Here is a 10,175-nt window from a genome sequence, read left to right as displayed (position 1 = left end):
AATAATAAAGCATTCCAAGTAGGATTATCAGTTACGTGATCTGATAAATGAAACCCTACTAAGTGAATTTGGAATAGATTCATTATTAAGTCCCTAGTCCAGGTCATTGCATGGACAACAATGACTTATGAAGACTAGCATGGTAGATTGACTGGTAGCGCAGTTTCATGGGCTATATGAATTGGAAACTCGAGTCAATTACATGGGTGTATGAGTGGGAATATACATTAGATAACCCAACATGAGAGTTATTCAAATTGATGGAAAATGTCATTAACTCTCATAGGCAAGATTGTAGAGGTTCCTTAAACATGAGTGCTCCACTCATCTTATGTAAGAAATGTCAAACTTTGGTACCGTCAAACGCCGTGCGGTAAAAAGAGGTTATAAAAGTGGATTACCGACAATGACACGATAGACATGAAGTTAAGTGGGAGTACAAGACTGGATTATGTCCTCCTAATTAGGTTAGGATAAGTATCTTCGGGCCACTTGAGGAGAAGCAGCTGAAAATGTGTGGCCGCACTCAAATGGGTTAATGATTAATCATTTGGTTTGACAATTGTTCTCCAGATCAAGAAAGTCTGAAAGGTAAGACGAATCAGATGAGATACGAAGTGACATGGGAATCGAGCATTGCACCTGTTCTAAGTACAAGTGGGAAACTGAAGGATATGTCCTTCCGAAGGAGTGTCCTTTTACCAAGGTGGCAATGCGATCAATTTTTCAGTTAGGATAACGATGACTTTATCCGGAAGATCATCTAGTCCGGTCTAATTAGGGGTCATAATGCTTAGATAAAAGTCGCTTACGATCGTCGGATCACTTCGGTAATGCGCGGCTAACAAAGAACGGATCCTACAACGGGTTACACCAAAGAGTGGTGGCTTGATCAGAAAGATTTGACTAGTGGGAGCTTGCCTATATATGGATATGATCCGGTGTGATAGTGCCAAAAGATAAAAAGAATCATACTCGAAAAAGAAGCCCGAAACAGTGGAAAACCCACTTATGGACCGACCAGATCAAGCCCAGTAATGGGTTGATCTAAACCGGCCATAGTGTGGAGTGGGCCAGCCAGGCTAACCCCATTAATGGTCTTAAGTGGTCGGCCACACCAATATTAGGGGAAACCCTAATTTCCAATCAGATAGGGTTCCGATGAGTTTATCTTTTCTGGGACTCTTATTGAAACCTAATTTGAGTGAGGCTCCTATTAGGGTTTCTCTATATAAGAGTCATTAGAGAAGAGAAAAGGGTTAGATTTTTCTCAAGAGAAAACCGCTTCTCTCTCACAATATACAGCTAAGTGGAGAGAGGGTTTTAGAGAGAAAACTCCCAATCTATCTAATTAGTCAAAAGAAGAAAGGTTCTTCTTCTCTACCTTCAATAGAATTCCAGCAGACAACAAAGAAGGGAGATCAAGTCACTTACTCGGGTGAGTTCTAGCGGACAACAAATAAGGGAGATCAAGTCACTTACTCGGGTGTCTCAAGTCGAGGAGCGATAATTTGAGCTCTCATCTTCTTCGAGATAAAGTCATTGGAATCTATTTTGTGGGAAAACGAATCCAGGCATTCTACTTTCAGTTTCTAGTTCATTATTAGTTCATGCATATGATCCTGGTTAGCTAGCGTTAAACATACGATGTTTGAGATTCCACTTACAACGTTAGTTAGATGATTAAGTAGTCTTAGAGACGACATTATGTTAGGGTAGTAAAGAAATCACGGAGGTCACCAAATCTTAGAGTCATGCTAGATAAAGTCCCAACAAGCAGTAATTATCACGAAAGAGGTATATCCGCATGTTCACTTAGACGAGATATAAATAAAACAGATGGCATTTGCTTAACCCTCCGACTTTGATTCCAACAAGAGAAGAAGTATTAGAATCACCACCTCCAGCCTTCCCTTCGATAAGAGGTGGATGGGAGACCCTGGAAACACCACCCTCAAGTTCTCCCTCGGTCAGCAAAGGAGAATGAATCCTAAAGCCATCCCATTCCTCTTCACTATCTAAGGTAAAAGGGAGAGTTTCTTCCACCTCAAGCCTGTTGCAAATCTCTATCACTATGTCGGACACCATTTTGCTGAGGAAGGTCAGATAATGAAGTTGCCTCAGGCCTTAAAATAACATCGAAAGTGGCCTGGACCCATCTTGAAGCCCAACTTTCATTTTCGCTCCAAGGTTGTTCATAATCACCATCAATTTTGTAAGTCTTTATGACCTTCTCCATGACTCGTTTTTTACCTAACAAAAAATCTTTCATCCACGACGAGATTGCCTGGTCTTTGACATGCCACATCTTCAACTGTCTATTGCGAGTCTTCTCTTGGTCCAATGAGCGTTTTAGAGCCTCTGTTCCAGCCTTAGCCTCTTTCAGGTCCTCCTACATAAGGGTCATTATTATATCGAAATACGTCATCTGAACTTTCACGTATGTAGTTTTGCCCGTGTGGCATCCTATTGAGAATGACAAACCTTTAAGTCAGGACTATAGGAATTGCCTCAGATTTGCAAACTTCCAAGTCTCGCCTACACGCCATTAAATCAACTCTGCTGCGACCGGGTTCATCTTGGCAAGTTTGCAGTTTGGCCTTACAACCTTCAAGTTTTGTTTTACTGACCTCCGATTCGGGGAAGGTCCATAGCGTTGGGAAAATAAGGACCCTATTGGAAAAGGACGATCCAAGAAATAGGTGAAAAGTGTCCAACGACAAGATAAAGAGCAAAAAATCAGAAGCTTACAAAGATAGCAAATGACGCTTCTCGACTAAAAAGTCAAAAGAGAGGCATATAGCTTTCTTGGAAATCCTTATTCGTCTCTCATGGAAGTTCTTGATCGACTTCCAATCTCAATGGAGTTAAGAGCGTCGGAGACGAAGGCTTAGTTACAAGCTCTAAACGAGGAAGGGGGACACCGTAATAGGCTCGAGCCAAGAAATCCTCGCCGCAACCAAAAGCTCCCTTACATGAGCAAGGCAGGTGGGATCAATGGGAAATGGAATTCCAACCATTACAACGTTTTTCAAGTCGAGCTATGAAAAAATTATGAGATTTTCGAATCGAGTATAAGATGTAACAAATTCAACAAAAAAAATAAGGAGATTAAAAAGTGAGTTTTATTTGGGTCCTCTGAGACAAAGTTGAGAAAGCTTGTTCCTAACTAACCGGACCACCCGATGGCCGACCGAATTTAGTAGCCCTCGATTTGGTTAGGGTTCTCTTAGGATTTGAAGATTCTCTTATATTAGTTTTGTTCTTCCTCTCTGGGATCCCCAAGCCTAAAAGACAAATGAGATAAACCTACTCAGGTGGTAGACACATTAGGCGGGCAACAAGATATATATATATATATATATATATATATATATATATCCGTTCGGTCTGAAGGAGATGTCCTTCTGAAGGAGTGTCCTTCGACAAAGGTAACAATGCACCCGATTTTCCAGTTAGGATAACAAAGAACTTATCCAGAAGATCATTTGGTTCGTTCGAATTAGGCGTCGTAATGCTTAGCTAGAATCCGCTTACGATTGTCGGGTCACTTCGGTGATTCACGACTAACATAGATCGGATCCTACAACGGGTTAGACCAAAGAGTGGTGGCTTAATCGGAGAGAGTTGACTAGTGGGAGTGTGTCTATAAGTGGATATGACTCAGCTTGATAGACGCGAAAATTTATATAGAATCAGGCTAAAAAGGGGAAGGCCAGAAAGGTGCAAAACCCACTTTATGAGGTGCCCTGATCAAGCCCGGTTAGGGATTGAGACCGGCCATGAGGAGAGGGTGGGCCTGACATACCAAGCCTATTAAGGGGTTGGTATGGCCGGCCAAGGCATAAGGAAACCCTAATGGGTTTTTTGGTCAGAAATAGTTCTGGTATTCAGGTATTCTTCTTCCACTTTCTAGTTCATAGTTAGTATATGCATGTGATCCTGATAGCTAGCGTTAAACATATGATGTTTGAGATTCCGCTTACAACATTAGTTAGGTGAATAGGTAATACCATAACCCTACATTGGTATCAGAGCCTCTTGCATGCACTAACTTTCACTAGACGAATTAGATTCGGACTTAAATAGTTAGATCGATATGTTCGTTAAGTTTTTCGGACATTTATATGATTAGTTTGAATAAGATTTAAGCTTAATCAACTAGTATTTCAAAGGTTTCAATACGTAGAAACATTAAATTTTAAGTTTTTTTAAAAGAGTTTTCGAAAACATGTTTAATGGATAATTGATTTAATAAAGAAAATTTAAAAACATGAGTATTTTGATGATTTTGATCAAAAACAACAGTTTTAGAACATACTGGAATAGCAGTTTCGAAAGAAATTTGGAAACAACACGGTCTGGCCGTCCAGGACGCGTCTAGCCGGTCCCGTGCATCTCGGGAAGCTTCCTGAGTGCGGGAAGATCGGACCAGGACATGATCCTAGTCCGATCTTTACTGGGAGTCCGAGACGCATCTGGGAATCCCAACATGTCTCGGTCATGGACCGAGACATGGGCCGAGAGTCCAGACGCGTCTGGCTCATCCCGATCATCTCGGACTTCATGTCAGAGATGGTTATGACTCGATCATCAGTCAGACGCGTCTAGGACGCGTCTGTGACACCAGAACGCGTCCTGCCTAAGCCAGGACGCGTCTGGACCGATGGTATAGCACCGTTGGAACGTATTGTCCCTAGGTCCGAGAGGTGCCCGACCTTGACCATGTGTCTTCTTTGGTTTCTCGAGACTAGTCCATGGGCCTTTTGACCAAGTTTGACTTGGGTCTTTGAGTTTGACTCAGGCTCTTCATGGGCCTTGACTCGAGTGGGAGTTTTTTCCGTCTTTCTTCTTGGTTTCATGCGTATTTTTTTTTGAAATTGATCCGGGCCATCCGAAATCCCGAAATGGATTTTTTCCTTAAATAATTATAGAAACCATGGAGTAGAATCCGAAAGAGGTTTGTCACCTGAGTCCAGAATTGAGAAATCGGCGTGAGTGTCCTAGGCGCCTTAACCATTGCACTAGCTCTAAAATCCACTAAGTCAACCCTAGTCATAACTATGCTCTTGATCTTGAAGAAGTAAGAGGGTCACTGGAAGCCAGCTCGACCGTTAAGCCCGTCTTGCCTCAAGGCACGGGAAGGCGAATCCGAGACTCGGTTTATTCAACCTAATCCATAACCTGATCTAAGGTTGGGGCAGAGAAATCAACGTAATCCAAATAACCCGAAAGACAAGAATACGCCGTAATACGACGTTTCACAAAAAAATTTATCAAATACGAAGGATATGCAGAAAAGGAAACTTACCCTCGACCATCAAAGCATGTTCAACCGAAGTCGGTCATGCACCACTGCATAATACCACTCGACGCAGCCGGCCAACTGAGTATATATAAAGCAACATGTTCACCCTAATCGACCGGGTAAGGTTCAACTTCTCAATTCAGACTTGAATACAATTCTCTAGCTGCAAAACCACCCTACTGGCATTTTCAAAGAGCTTTTTAAGTTTTTTTCAGCTTTCGTCCTAGAATTACAGAGACAAGTTCACTGTTTGGTTTACTGAATCTTCATATTTCGAATGATAACCTAAAAGCCTTTTTTAGACATCATTATGTTCAACTTTTAAATTCAGACTTTGAATACAATTCTTTGACTGCAAAAATACCCTCCTGACTTGAGCATCGTAAAGGTTTTTGAGTTTTGCAGGTTTATCTCAGATTCAGGAGAAAAATTCATTGTTTGGTTCGTTGAGTCTTTATTACGTGAGTGATAACCTAAATCCAGTTTTAGACATCATCCAAATTAAGGCGGATCTTCACTCATAAAACTAGTGTTTTTTTAGACACAATAACATCTATTGATAAGAGTTGAAGTTCATGATGTTAAACTTTCTATTTACACACAAAAAGTTAATACTAACAAAAGATGGAAGTAAACTCCTAACTTCCTTCAACACATGCTAAGTAGTCCAATGTATTGAGTTCTTGTGGTTGTTCAAAAAACTATTCACATTACTTGAGTCTCCCTCCAAGATGACTTGTTGTATCCCATGATCCACCGCCCATCTAGTACCATGAAGACAGGCTTTGCTTTCTCCCTCGTCTACTGATCTGCTTGAGTAAAGGAAGGATTCTTTTGCAAGTTGTGTTCCTGCAGAGTCAGAAATGATAATAGCAATATAAGTATCTAGAGATAACCTATCCCAAGCTGCATCATAGTTAATTTTCAGAATTCCTTGTGGGGGTGGGATCCATCTTGTAGCCACTGGTGAGTTTTCATGTGAAAAAATTCTTGAGGCACATTCTTTGGATAGTAAGATAACTGTTAATGGTTTAACAAAGGAACTCAGTATTCAGTTGAACATCATTGAAAGTTATGTCACATCTGTGCTTCCAAAGAAGCCAAATGATAGTTGACATGGTTTCCAGCCTGCTAAGAGAATTTGGTTGTATATTTCCTTCATCTATACTGTAATATGCCTAGAACCATTCTAAGAAGCTTGTGGGTTCTGTTTGGAAACTTGGAGTAAAGTTAAATTTGCTTAAAATATTCTTAGAAACTCTGCATTCCTGAATTAAGTGTAGAAGATTTTCATCAGCTTCTTTGCACATAGGACATGTGGGCAATATATTGGTAATGTAAGAGTGTAGTAATGAGTCAAGAGGTAGGATATTATGAGCTAACTTCCATAGGAATAAGAGAATTCTTGGATGTACTCTTAGTTTCCATAGCTGTTTCCATAAAGTTGATTCAGATCCAGGAGAAGAGACATTCTCATGAACCATATGTTTGTATAGAGATGAGACTGAAAAGGAACCTGACTGAGAGAGCTTCCATTTTTGTGTATCTCTTTCTGATGTGAGAGATATACTTTGAATTTTACTACTGATATGAGGTGGAAATAAGGTATTAAGAAGGTTTTGATTCCAAGTATTATCATAGGATATAAGTTGTGATACTTTGGAATAGCACATATCATTGAAAGGTAGACCTAAGGGTTGTTCTCCAGGGATCCAAGCATCTGTCCATATGTCAATCTCCTGACCATTGCCTACATCCCATATAATGTTACTATCCACTAGGCTCTGATTTTTGCAGATGTTCTTCCAAACCCAAGAAGCATTGGAAGGACAATTAAGTTGAGATTGAGAATTGAATTTATATTTCTCTTCAAGGAACTTAACCCAGATGGTTTCATTTGGGGTTTTGATTTCCCAATTTAGTTTGCTTCTGAGAGAGAGATTATCCAACTTAATATTTCGAAATCCCAGACCTCCTACAGATTTTGATTTGCATATAGAATTCCAGTTTTCAGATATAATTTCCTTGTATCTTGTTTCTTTCCCCACCAGAAATCTCTCTGCAGAGATGTAATGGAATTTTGAATCTTGCAAGGCAGATTAAAAATGCCCATCTGGTATCTAGGGGCAGCTGACAATGAGGATTTAATTAATTCTCCTCTGCCTGCCTGTGATAGAATGTTTCTTTTCCAATTGGTAAGTTTTTACCTTATCTTATCCAGAAGAGGAAGAAATGGAGAGACTTTAGATTTGCCAATGAATATGTTTGTTCCTAGGTAAGGTTCTTGTTGGTTAATATTTCTGACTTTGAGAATCCTAGAGACAATTTTGCAATGTTTCTTGTGGGCATTTGAACTAAAGAATATGCCATTTTTATTGAAGTTGATCATTTGTCCTGATGTTGTTCCAAAATTTTTGAGTAGATCAAGTAAATGATGGACAGAAGGTATATCCATTTTGAGGAAGAGAAGGCAATCATCTGCAAAAAATAGATGTGAGATAATTGGAGATGACTGAGACACTTTAAAACCTTGAATATGGGCAATTGATTGAGCTTTTTGTAGCATTCTACTAAGAGCTTCCATACAAATAATGAAAAGGTAAGGTGAAAGGGGATCTCCCTGTCTAAGACCTCTGCTTGGAGAAAATGAAGGCCCTGGAATTCCATTAAGAAGTACTGAAGTGGGGGTGGTAGTGATGCATTGAGAGACTAGTTGACAAAATGTATTGGAGAATCCTAGGGAGCTTAGAATATCCAATATAAAAGGCCATTCTACTCTATCAAAAGCCTTACTCATGTCTAACTTCAACCCAAGATACTTTTGCCTTCCTTTTAGTAATTTCATTGAATGAACTATCTCAGTTGCTAGCAGAATATTATCAGATCCATGTCTGCCAGGAACAGAAGCACTTTGAAGAGGGTTAATAAAAGAATCCAGATGAGTTTTAAGCCTATTTGCTATGAGTTTAGATATGATCTTGTATGTCGTATTGCATAAACTAATAGGCCTAAAATCTAAAGGAGTGACAGGATTGTTTGTTTTTGGGATGAGGGCTATGTGAGTTCTGTTAATCTCAGGTGCTATAGTTTTGTTCATGAAAAAATCTTGGACCATCTGTATAGTATCAGAAGAAATCACTTCCCAATTTTGGTGAAAGAATGAGGGAGAGTATCCATCAGGACCAGAAGACTTAATTGCCTTGAGATGGTGCACTATCTGCTCAATTTCTTTAGTAGATGGGATGGTAGTAAGAGCTTGATTGATATCTTCAGTTATAATAGGTTGGAACAATTCCTGGATAGATGAAGTTATTTGTGTTCCTGTGGTGGTAAGGATGGAGGAGAAATGCTTGTTGAAGATGGAGTGCATTGCATGATTTTCCACCACCCAATCTCCTACTTCATTCTTGAGGCCCTTAATTCTGTTATTCCTTGCTCTAGAGGATACCAAAGCATGGAAAAACTTTGTATTCCTATCTCCCAGAGAAACAATGTTATCTCTAGATTTCAATTTCCAAAACCTCTCCTGTTCATCTAAAAGGTTATTCAGGTGTTTGAATAGTTCAGAGTATTGAGAGCTATCTTTGCATTTCTCAAGCCTAACAGAGGTTTTTGAAATTTGGGTAAGAAGTTTATTATAATGATGCTTATCCCAATATTGAAGAGCAGGCTGGAGATGAAGCAATTTGTTGTGAACTTTAGCTGAAGGGTGTGAATTATTTTCAATATTCCAATGATTTGTGATGAGTGAGGAACATTCCTTGTCATTGTACCAGAGAGGGTTATATCTAAATGGTTTCTTCTCTTGGAAAGTAGTACTTTTGGTATTCAATAGGATTGGATTATGGTTTGAGCCTAACCTTTGCAGATGAGAGACCACAGTGTGAGGATATAGATTTAACCAATCTTGTGTAACAAGAGCTCTGTCCAGCAGTTCTTGAACTAGTGTTTGCTCTGGGTGATTATTAGACCAAGTATATTGAGATCCGACATAAGGAATTTCAAGAAAACCCAAGTCCAAGATATTAGAAGTAAGATAATTTATATAAGAACTCGAAACCCTAGTTCCTCCTACCTTCTCAAAAGGATGGAAAATGATATTAAGATCTCCTATAATGAGCTGGGGGTAACTAGAAGTATTGGTACTCTGTATATAAGTATTGAACTTCTTCCGAAAGTCTCCTTTGTGGGCACTATTAGGTTCTCCATACATAAAAATGATGGACAACTGGATGTTGTCATTGGGAGCAATAGTGGTAAGGTGAATCTAGTGTTCATTTTGGTGCAGAATTTGTGTTCTAAAAGAACTTTTAAAAGCAAGCATGAGCCCACCACTAAGACCTATAGGAGATTGGAAAAGTATTTATCATAATAGAGGGTGGACATTATTTTAGCAACTGATTGATCACATTGTTTGGTCTCACATAAGAAGAGAAAGTCAGGGTTATGAACCCGAACTATGTTCTTTAGATGATACTTAGTGACTTTGCCTCCAAGTCCTTGACAATTCCAGCTAAGGATAGATAAAGGCCAATTCAACTTCATATTAAAATTAAATTGATATAAACTATAGGCCAGAAGAGGGCTAAAATGATAAGAATATGAATAAAATTGAGATTAAAGAGTAAGTGAAAGGTTTTTACCTGATCAGTTGGGATTGGTGGGATGCCTACCGATCCATTAGTAGTTGGCTGACTCTGAATCACAGTGATATCCTAACTTTGGGAAGCAATATTCATGTTAGCTTGGATACTTGGGGCAGGATCAGAAGCTTCCTTTATACTTGAATCAACAGTATTGTTGATTTTGACTGAAACTTTAGGCTTACAATTTTTGTATTTCCTGGGTTTGGCTTTAGAACTTGCAT

Source organism: Eschscholzia californica, unplaced genomic scaffold, assembly GCF_041429995.1.
Source record: "Eschscholzia californica isolate CP2 unplaced genomic scaffold, dmEscCali1.0.p SCAF_3, whole genome shotgun sequence".
Lineage (NCBI taxonomy): Eukaryota > Viridiplantae > Streptophyta > Magnoliopsida > Ranunculales > Papaveraceae > Eschscholzia > Eschscholzia californica.
This window is presented reverse-complemented; position numbering follows the sequence as displayed.